We start from the raw sequence: 9,672 nt of genomic DNA, 5'->3' as shown, positions 1-9,672 counted from the left end.
TATACTCATGGTGGGTGGGAGTATCAAGAACATGAAATTGGGTGCTTTCCAGGGCCACAAAATGGTCCATATTTTGATGAATTTGATCACTACTCATGTTGTGGCTGGGAAGATCAAAACCAAAGAGATTTTACTCATTCATACCCCATTTATCAAGAGCCATCACCTCTTAATTATCCAACCTCACCTCCTAGTTTTACATGTCCAAATCCTTCATCACTTGAGCATGCCTCAGCACAAAATTATTTTCACAGTCCACAACACTCGTTCCATCACCCACAAAGCTCATACCACTCTCAAAACTCAAACCATTACAACAATTCCACTTACCAGCACTCCAACCAAAGACCATACCAAGCCCCACATAACACTTCTTTCCAACCTCCATACCAAACAAAAAGTAGCCACCCTCAACCTCCAAATTCCACCCCAGCTGCACACCCTCCCCTTGAGGATAAGCTATCAAGGATAGAGAACCTACTGGCAATGCTCTTGGAAGAATCTAAAGATATGAGAACTTTCAAGGAGGAAGTAAGGTCTAGTATACAGAACCGGGGGGCTGCCATTAAGAAGCTTGAGGCATAAGTTGGATATCTATAAAAGAAAATCACTACCCACAATTCTCTCAGTGGTACCGTGGCAAACCCAAGGGAGGAATCAAAAGAACAAGAAAAAGAGGCACCCATACCAAGTGAGATTCCTATGAAAAAGGAGGAGGTTGTGAGACTATATAAGCCCAAAGCTCCATACCCACAGAGGCTACTAAGGGTGACAAAGGAACATGCAACTTCACTCCCAAAGAATGCAACGCAAAACCTTATAGAAGAAAGGGAGAAAGTCAATCAAGGGAGTCCACACTCCAATGAAACAGAGAGTTGCATAAAGGGTGAGTTCATTGAACCACCAATTTAAGAAGCTCTTGATGAAGAAGACACTCCAACTATCACACAACAACCAAGGCTTGAAATCAAAGAAGTGAAGGTAATCAACCAAAGCACTAAAAAGAGGATGGTGACCAAGAAAAGAAGGAAAATATCCATGAAAAAGAAAAGGTCAACCAAAAGCCATCCCACCCCTACCCCCAACAAGCAAGTTTACTCAAGCTAACAACAAAAGAAAGCTTACTGGGGAGAGGCACTCATAACAAGGGGCATTAACTGGCTCCTCTTTTCTCTTGAGATCATTCCTCTTAATAAATTGGAAGAAGAGGAAGAAATTCATGAACAACATGTCAAGCTAATGATATTAAAAGAGCGCTTGTTGGGAGGCAAGCCAACCGTAGGTAACATTTTCTTGCTTTACTTAGTTTACTTTCAATAAGTTGGCATATAATGTTGGTGGACAAAATTGTGATACTCACAATATTGTATTCTTTATTTTATATGGAATTATTCTTGTGGCTTTCTGCTATGTGTGGACACAACTCCGTTCAACTAACCAGCAAGTGCACTGGGTCGTCCAAGTAATACCTTACGTGAGTAAGGGTCGATCCCACGGAGATTGTTGGTATGAAGCAAGCTATGGTCACCTTGTAAATCCCAGTCAGGAGGATAAAATTATGGAATTTAGAAAATCAAATATGATTAATAAAAATAAACAGAAAATAGGATAGAGATACTTATGTAAATCAATAGTGGAAATTTCAGATAGGCGTATGGAGATGCTGCTCCTCTTGAATCTCTACTTTCTTATTACATTCATCCAATTCTTCTTACTCCTTTCCATGGCAAGCTGTATGTAGGGCATCACTATCATCAATGGCTACTTTTAATCCTCTCGGGAAAATGGTCCTATGCGCTGTCACTGCACGGCTAATCGTCTGGAGGCATCACCCTTGGTTGATAGCTACATCCCATCCTCTCAGTGAAAATGGTCCAAATGCTCTGTCACAGCACGGCTAATCATCTGTCGGTTCTCAATCAGGTTGGAGTAGAATCCATTGATTCTTTTGCGTTTGTCACTAACGCCCAGCCTTCAGGAGTTTGAAGCTCATCACAGTCATTCAATACCGGAATCCTACTCGGAATACCACAGACAAGGTTAGACTTTCTGGATCCCCATGAATGCCACCATCTATCTAGCTTATACCACGAAGATTCTGTTGGGAATCTAAGAGATATGCGCCCGGCCTAAGGTAGAACGGAAGTGGTTGTCAATCACGCGCGTTCATAAGTGAGAATGATGATGAGTGACACGGATCATCACATTCATCAAAGTGTTGTGCAACGTATATCTTGGAATAAGAATAAGAGAGAATTGAATGGAAAGTAATAATAATTGTATTGAAACTTGAGGTACAGCAGAGCTCCACACCCTTAATCTATGGTGTGTAGAAACTCCACCGTTGAAAATACATAAGTAAAAGGTTCAGGCATTGCCGAATGGCCAGCCCCCAAAACGTGCTCAATGGCCTCCTAAGATGAAGAATAAAACAAAACTGAGACCAAAGATGAAACGTGGTCAAAAGACATCTAATACAATAGTTAAATGTTCTATTTATAATAAACTAACTCCTAGGGTTTACATGAGTAAGTAATTGATGCATAAATCCAATTCCGGGGCCCACTTGGTATATGCTTGGGCTGAGCTTGATCTATCCACGAGCTGAGGCTTTTATTGGAGTTGAACTCCAAGTTATGACGTGTTTTGGGCGTTCAACTCCGGATCATGACGTTTTTCTGGCGTTTAACTCCAGACAGCAGCATGTACTTGGCGTTCAACGCCAAGTTACGTCGTCAATTTCCGAATAAAGTATGGACTATTATATATTGCTGGAGAGCTCTGAATGTCTACTTTCCAACGCCGTTGAGAGCGCGCCAATTGGAGTTCTGTAGCTCCAGAAAATCTATTTTGAGTGCAGAGAGATCAGATTCCAACAGCATCAGCAGTCCTTTTGTCAGCCTTTTTCAGAGTTTTGCTCAAGTCCCTCAATTTCAGCCAAAAATTACTTGAAATCATAGAAAAACACACAAACTCCTAGTAAAGTCCAGAAATGTGAATTTAACATAAAAACTAATGAAAACATCCCTAAAAGTAGCTGGAACTTACTAAAAACTACCTAAAAACAATGCCAAAAAGCGTATAAATTATCCGCTCATCAGATGTATTCTAAGTTTGGTGTTGCCTTGCAACAAATTGATTTTCAATCTTCACTGAGTACTTGCATTATTCTCAAATGAAAGTGGCATCCTATGTTTGGTGTTGCCACTTATTTTTCATGCTATATACTATGCACACCACTTATTAATGCAATCACATTGTCTCTATTTTTACTTCTTGTGCCTTTATTGTATCCTTAATTTTTCTTGCTTAAGCACATTCATTACTCACATCTCATTGTGTAAGACACTCATGATCCATCATAGACACCATCACCACTGTTTTAATTGTTGCTTGAGGATAAGCAATCATTCTAAGTTTGGTGTGGGAAGGGGAAGAATAGGAGGAAAAGGACAACAACAATGAAGATGAACTACAAGGTGGTAAAGTTCCTTTTTCCTCTTACTTATTTCCAGCACTTTAAATTGCATGATTCTCTTCTATTTTCTTTGAATGCATGTGTGATTACTCTTTGTGAATAAGCATAATTTGATATTTGGTTTGTAACATGTTGCTATGATATCATGATTATCATCTTGAATTTTACTTGCACCCAATATCTCTAATAATGCAACAAAGAAATCATTCTTTTGAAAGAAAAATGTTGAAGAATTTTATAAATCTTGGGGCAAGCAAAAGATTAAGAGGAGTAGAGGTTCTAATTGTATGATTGTGTATTGAGGTTGCATGTTTGTGAAAACTTGAATGGGAGCTCATAGACAGAAAATAAAGTTTAGTGAAGTATTATGGAATTTCTCAAACATCTATTGATCCAAGAAGCAGTAACAAAAGAAAACAAAAGAAAAAGAAAAATAAAGAACAAGCCCAAGGCTCTCAACATCAATTACTAGGAAGAAAAAGAAAGAAACAAGAACTCAAAGAGTTATTGTCCTAGTTAAATACTTGTGGTGGATTTATGTCAAAAAGAGAGGCTTGAACAAGTAAATCCTAAGGGGTGCATCAACACCTAATACCTTAGACCAACTGGTTTGGGAGTATTGATTGAAAGCTTATCTAAAGAGCCGCTTTGAGACATGACACTTAGAGTCGAGGCCAAAATCCAAAAAGAAAGAAAAAATGTTAGAAAATAAGTGCTTCTTCAAGGTGACAATCTATAAAGAGACTTCCATAATATCATTTGAATGAAAGTCCTAAGATCTAAGACTTCCAAAATGTGAGGACTAATGAGCACTGGAATCCTTGATAAGCATACAAATTAGAGTTCACCCCCACTGTCACTTATTCACTTCACCCTTCACCCACTAAGGCATCATAAGCAATTCTTCAATACATTCCAATTAAGAGAATTCTTTGTGCATAGTTATTTTCTTGCTTAGGGACAAGCAAGATTTAAGTTTGGTGTTGTGATGCCAGGGCATCTTGGCTAGTTTTACTAGCCATTTTTTGTATGCTTTACGTTGGTTTCATGCATTTTCTTAGGAAATAAGCAAGTATTTGGTTGAAAATGCATTCATACTTTGATTCAAGCAAACATTGTGAATTTTGAATGATTTCATGAGAATAATGCATGAATTGAATGATAAATTGAATGATGCATGATCTCATGCTTTAGAGCAAAGCTTTGATGCACTTTGTTTGTTTGATTTCAGGCCAAAAGAAGCAGAAAAGAGCCATGTTAGTGGCTACGTTAGTGCCACTAACGTGGCCATTAACGTAGAAGGGAAGCAAAATTGGAAAGTTAGTGGCAACGTTAACGCCACTAACTTTAGCGAAGGGCAAGAAGACCCACGTTAGCGGTCCCGTTAGTGCCACTAACATGGAAAAAGGGGGAAGGAGCCAAGTTAGTAGCAATGTTAATGGCATTAACTTTGAAGAAGGAGAGCATGGAAAGTTAGTGGCAATGTTAATGCCACTAACTTTAGCAAAGCAAAGGAAGACCCACGTTAATGACCACGTTAACGCCATAAACGTGAGCCATCAACGTGGAGAATGGAGCAGCATGGAAAGTTAGTGGCAACGTTAATGCCACTAACTTTGGCGAAGCAAAAAAGGCCCACATTAGAGGCCACGTTAGTACCACTAACGTGGACAATATCTCACCTGGCAGCCTGACCATGCCTTCTTCAAACAAGAATAAATTGAGCTACAAAGTTTCAAATGAAATTATTCCAGTGGCATTAGAAAGTAGGAATCCAGAGCTTTCTAAGCATATATGGCACTACATGATGGACACTAAATTTGAGGGAGAAAACCTACCCCGAAAGTGCAAAGATGAACATGGTATCAACCTGTAGTAAGGCTAGCTGACCTCTTCACCTTCCAAGAAGTGTAACTCGAGCAGTAGAGCTCCAAATGATGCGCTTCTAAAGGTATTGGAATGTAGACATCCAGGGCTTTTCAAAATTATATAATAGTATGGGGTGGAAGATGAGCGGATAATTTATACGCTTTTTGGCATTATTTTTAGTGTGTTTTTAGTATGTTTTAGTTAGTTTTTAGTATATTTTTATTAGTTTTTAGTTAAAATTCACTTTTCTGGACTTTAATATGAGTTTGTGTGTTTTTCTGTGATTTCAGGTAGTTTCTGGCTGAAATTGAGGGACCTGAGCAAAAACCTGATTCAGAGACTGAAAAAGACTACAGATGCTGTTGGATTCTGACCTCCCTGCACTCGAAGTGGATTTTCTGGAGCTACAGAAGCCCAATTGGCGCGCTCTTAACGGCGTTGGAAAGTAGACATCCTGGGCTTTCCAGCAATGTATAATAGTTTATACTTTGCCCGAGATTTGATGGCCCAAACTGGCGTTCCAAATCAGCTCAAAACTGCCCGGCGTTAAACGCCGGAACTGGCACAATAATGGGAGTTAAACGCCCAAACTGGCATAAAAGCTGGCGTTTAACTCCAAGAAAAGTCTCTACACATGAAAGCTTCAATGCTCAGCTCAAGCACACACCAAGTGGGCCCGGAAGTAGATTTTTATGTCATTTACTCATTTCTGTAAACCCTAGGCTACTAGTTCTCTACATATAGGACCTTTTACTATTGTATTCTCATCTTGGTTCTTCTGGTTCCCTCCCTGGGGCCGAAGCCAATGATCACTTTTGTTCTTATGTATTTTCAACGGTGGAGTTTCTACACACCATAGATTAAGGTGTGGAACTCTGCTGTACCTTGAGTATTAATGCAATTACTATTGTTCTTCTATTCAATTCAACTTATTCTTGTTCCAAGATATCACTTGTTCCTCAACTTGATGAATGTGATGATCAGTGACACTCATTATCATTCTCACCTATGAATGTGTGCCTGACAACCACCTCCGTTCTACCTTAGATTGAGTGGATATCTCTTGGATCCCTTAATCGGAATCTTCGTGGTATAAGCTAGAATTGATGGCGGCATTCAAGAGAATCTGGAAGGTCTAAATCTTGTCTGTGGTATTCTGAGTAGGATTCAATGATTGAATGACTGTGACGAGCTTCAAACTCCTGAAGGCTGGGCGTTAGTGACAGACGCAAAAGAATCAATGGATTCTATTCCAACCTGATTGAGAACCGACAGATGATTAGCCGTGCCGTGACAGGGTGCGTTGAACATTTTCACTGAGAGGACGGGACTGTAGCCACTGACAACGGTGATGCCCAACATACAGCTTGCCATGGAAAGGAGTAAGAAGGATTGGATGAAGACAGTAGGAAAGCAGAAAGACGGAAGGGACAAAGCATCTCCATACGCTTACCAGAAATTCTCACCAATGAATTACATAAGTATCTCTATCCTTGTTTTATGCTTTATTCATATATCATTCATAACCATTTGAATCTGCCTGACTAAGATTTACAAGGTGACCATAGCTTGCTTCATACTAACAATCTTCGTGGGATCGACCCTTACTCGCGTAAGGTTTATTACTTAGACGACCCAGTGCACTTGTTGGTTAGTTGTGCGAAGTTGTGATAAAGAGTTGAGATTTCAATTGAGCGTACCATGTTGATGGCGCCATTGATGATCAAAATTCCGCGCACCAAGTTTTTGGTGCCGTTGCCGGGGATTATTTCGAGTATGGACAACTAACGGTTCATCTTGTTGCTTAGATTAGGTATTTTTCAGAGTTCTTAAGAATGAATTCTAGTGTTTCAAGGTGATGTTCTTATCATCACCAAAGCTGATTGATTCTCATCAATTTAGCTCTTGAATGCAATGTCTTGCTGAAGCTTGGCTAGCCATGTCTAATTCCTTTAGACTAAAGCTTTAGACTAACATTGCATGATTCCTAGAATTTTCATTAAGAATTTTGATACCTTTATTTTCTTTTCCACTTAATTTTCGAAAAACCCAAAAAAATTACAAAATCATAAAAACCAAAAATATTGTATGTTTCTTGTTGAGTCTAGTGTCTCATGTTAAGTTTGGTGTCAATTGCATGTTTCTGTTCTTCTTGCATTTATTCATGTGTCTTAAGTGATCTTCAAGATGTTCTTGATGATTTCATTGCTCTGATCTTTAAAATTCTCTTGTCTTGAGTGTTTTGTTGTTTCTCATATGCATTCTCATTTTATTAGTGTCAGTAGCATTCAAACTGCTAAGTTTGGTGTCTTGCATGCATTGTTATTTGATTTTAGTTGCATGTTGATTATTCCTCATTATTAAAAATCTAAAAAAATTTTAATTTGTGTCTTTTCAAGTCAATAATACAGAGAATTGAAAATTCAGAACATTCAGCAGAGGAATTACACAGAAAAAGCTGGGCGTTCAAAACGCCCAGTGAAGAAGGAAAACTGGCGTTTAAACACCAGCCAGGGTGTCTGGCTGGGCGTTTAACGCCCAAAAGGGTAGTGTTTTGGGCGTTAAACGCCAGAATGAATACCATTCTGGGCGTTTAACGCCAGGATGGCACAAGAGGGAAGATTCTATTTTTAATTCAATTTTTTTTCAAGTTTTCAAAATTTTTCAAAATCAAATCTTTTTCAAATCATATCTTTTCAATCAAATCTTTTTCAAAATCAAATTCTTTCCATTTTCAAAAATACTTGCTATCAATTAATGATTTGATTCAACATTTCAAGTATGTTGCCTTTTCTGTTGAGAAAGGTTTAATGTTTGAATCATATCTTTTCTTGTTAGCCAAGTCATTAATTTTCAAAATCAAATCTTTTTAAATTGTTTTTCAATCATATCTTTTCAATCATATATTTTTCTCACATCTTTTTCAAAATAGTTTTCAATCATATCTTTCTGATTTCTAATTTCAAAATCTTTTTCAAAAATCACTTGATTTCTTTCCGATTTTTAGTTTTCGAAAATCATCAATCAATTTTTCAAAATGTTTTTAAAAATTTTTTACTTTGTTTTCGAAAATTTTTTCCCCTCTTCTCACATCCTTCTATTTATGGACTAACACTCCTCCTTAATGCACAATTCGAACTCCATCTTTCTTGATAAGTTCGAAATCTCTACTTCTTCCTTCTATTTTTCTTTTCCTCTGACACCTCAAGGAATCTCTATACTGTGACATAGAGGATTCCATATTTTCTTGTTCTCTTCTCTTTCATATGAGCAGGAGCAGAGACAAAAGCATTCTTGTTGAGGCTGACCCTGAACCTGAAAGGACCTTGAAGCAAAAACTAAGAGAAGCTAAGGCACAACTCTCTGTAGAGGACCTAACAGAAATCTTCAAAAAAGAAGAACACATGGCAGCCAAAAACAACAACAATGCCAACAATGCAAGGAAGGTGCTGGGTGATTTTACTGCACCTACTCCCGACTTCTATGGGAGAAGCATCTCTATCCCCGCCATTGGAGCAAACAACTTTGAGCTTAAGCCTCAATTAGTTTCTCTAATGCAATAGAATTGCAAGTTCCATGGACTTCCATTGGAAGATCCTCATCAGTTTTTAGCTGAATTCTTGCAAATCTGTGACATTGTCAAGACCAATGGGGTTGACCCTGAAGTCTACAGACTTATGCTATTCCCTTTTGCTGTAAGAGACAGAGCTAGGATATGGTTAGACTCACAACTTAAAGAAAGCCTGAACTCTTGGGAAAAGCTAGTCAATGCCTTCTTGGCAAAGTTCTTTCCACCTCAAAAATTGAGTAAGCTTAGAGTGGAAGTCCAAACCTTCAGACAGAAGGAAGGTGAATCCCTCTATGAAGCTTGGGAAAGATACAAACAATTGATCAGAAAGTGTCCTTGTGACATGCTTTCTGAATGGAGCATCATAGGTATCTTCTATGATGGTCTGTCTGAACTGTCCAAGATGTCTTTGGATAGCTCTGCTGGAGGATCTCTTCATCTGAAGAAGACGCCTGCAGAAGCTCAAGAACTAATTGAAATGGTTGCAAATAACCAATTCATGTACACTTCTGAAAGGAATCCTTTGAACAATGGGACAAATCAGAAGAAAGGAGTTCTTGAGATTGATACTCTGAATGCCATATTGGCTCAGAACAAAATATTGACTCAGCAAGTTAATTTGATTTCTCAAAGTCTGTCTGGGATGCAAGCTGCACCAGGCAGTACTAAGGACGCTTCATCTAAAGAAGAAGCTTATGATCCTGAGAACCCTTCAATGGAAGAGGTGAATTACATGGGAGAACCCTATGGAAACACC

General features: G+C 38.5%; 1 non-coding gene across 1 annotated transcript; it reads right to left on the bottom strand.

The window, feature by feature from the left end:
* Positions 1–9,156: 9,156 nt before the first annotated feature.
* On the bottom strand, positions 9,157–9,264 carry LOC130948883 (small nucleolar RNA R71). The gene has a single exon (XR_009073289.1). It is a non-coding gene; the product is annotated as a small nucleolar RNA R71 (small nucleolar RNA).
* Positions 9,265–9,672: the final 408 nt, after the last annotated feature.

Source organism: Arachis stenosperma, chromosome 1, assembly GCF_014773155.1.
Source record: "Arachis stenosperma cultivar V10309 chromosome 1, arast.V10309.gnm1.PFL2, whole genome shotgun sequence".
Lineage (NCBI taxonomy): Eukaryota > Viridiplantae > Streptophyta > Magnoliopsida > Fabales > Fabaceae > Arachis > Arachis stenosperma.
Note: the sequence above shows the minus strand (reverse complement) of the source record. Positions and strands in the feature narration are given on the sequence as shown.